Raw genomic sequence first — 1,997 nt, 5'->3', positions numbered from 1 at the left:
TGGCTTCTCTCGAGAGCATAAGTATTCTACGGTGGGTGACCAAATTACTATTGAGCAATTGAATTGACATAATTGAGCATAGTTATGAGAATATCTAGGTATGATCATGTATATAGGCATCACATCCGAGACAAGTAGACCAACTCCTGCCTGCATCTACTACTATTACTCCACTCATCGACCGCTATCCAGCATGCATCTAGAGTATTAAGTTAAAAACAGAGTAACGCCTTAAGCAAGATGACATGATGTAGAGGGATAGACTCATGCAATATGAAGAAAACCCCATCTTGTTATCCTCGATGGCAATAATATAATACGTGCCTTGCTGCCCCTACTGTCACTGGGAAAGGACACCGCAAGATTGAACCCAAAGCTAAGCACTTCTCCCATTGCAAGAAAGATCAATCTAGTAGGCAAAACCAAACTGATAATTCGAAGAGACTTGCAAAGATAACCAATCATACATAAAAGAATTCAGAGAAGATTCAAATATTATTCATAGATAGACTTGATCATAAACCCACAATTCATCGATCTCAACAAACACACCGCAAAAAGAAGATTACATCGAATAGTTCTCCATAAGAGAGGGGGAGAACATTGTATTGAGATCCAAAAAGAGAGAAGAAGCCATCTAGCTACTAACTATGGACCCGTAGGTCTGAGGTAAACTACTCACACTTCATCAGAGGGGCTATGGTGTTGATGTAGAAGCCCTCTGTGATCGATGCCCCCTCCGGCGGAGCTTCGTTACAGGCCCCAAGATGGGATCTTGTGGATACAGAAAGTTACGGCGGTGAAATTAGGGTTTTGGCTCAGTATCTGATCGTTTGGGGGTACGTAGGTATATATAGGAGGAAGGAGTACGTCGGTGGAGCAACAGGGGGCCCACGAGGGTGGAGGGCGCGTCTGGGGTGTAGGCGCGCCCCCTACCTCGTGGCCTCCTCTTTTCTTTCTTGACGTAGGGTCCAAGTCTCCCGGGTCTTGTTCATTGAGAAAATCACGTTCCTGAAGGTTTCATTCTGTTTGGACTTCGTTTGATATTCCTTTTCTTCGAAACCCTAAAATAGGCAAAAAAAACAGCAATTCTGGGTTGGGCCTCCGGTTAATAGGTTAGTCCCAAAAATAATATAAAAGTAGAAAATAAAGCCCAATAATGTCCAAAACAGTAGGTAATATAGCATGGAGCAATCAAAAATTATAGATACGTTGGAGTCGTATCAAGCATCGCCAAGCTTAATTCCTGCTCGTCCTCGAGTAGGTAAATGATAAAAACAGAATTTTTGATGCCGAGTGCTACATGGCATAATTTTAATGTAATTCTTCTTAATTGTGGTATGAATATTCAGATCCGAAAGATTCAAGACAAAAGTTTAATATTGACATAAAAATAATAATACTTCAAGCATACTAACAAAGCAATTATGTCTTCTCAAAATAGCATGGCCAAAGAAAGTTATCCCTACAAAATCATATAGTCTGGCTATGCTCCATCTTCACCACACAAATATTTAAATCATGCACAACCCCGATGACAAGCCAAGCAATTGTTTCATACTTTTGGTGTTCTCTAACTTTTTTAATCTTCACGCAATACATGAGCGTGAGCCATGGACATAGCACTTATAGGTGGAATAGAATGGTGGTTGTGGAGAAGACAAAAAGGGAGAAGATAGTCTCACATCCACTAGGCGTATAAACGGGCTATGAAGATGCCCATCAATAGATATCAATGTGAGTGAGTAGGGATTGCCATGCAACGGATGCACTAGAGCTATAAGTATATGAAAGCTCAAAACGAAACTAAGTGGGTGTGCATCCAACTTGCTTGCTCATGAAGACCTAGGGCATTTTGAGGAAGCCCATCATTGGAATATACAAGCCAAGTTCTATAATGAAAAATTCCCACTAGTATATGAAAGTGATAACATAGAAGACTCTCTATATTGAGTATCATGGTGCTACTTTGAAGCACAAGTGTGGTAAAAGGATAG

This window comes from Triticum urartu, chromosome 2A (genome assembly GCF_056163025.1).
Source record: "Triticum urartu cultivar PI428250 chromosome 2A, HENAU_Tu73, whole genome shotgun sequence".
Lineage (NCBI taxonomy): Eukaryota > Viridiplantae > Streptophyta > Magnoliopsida > Poales > Poaceae > Triticum > Triticum urartu.
This window is presented reverse-complemented; position numbering follows the sequence as displayed.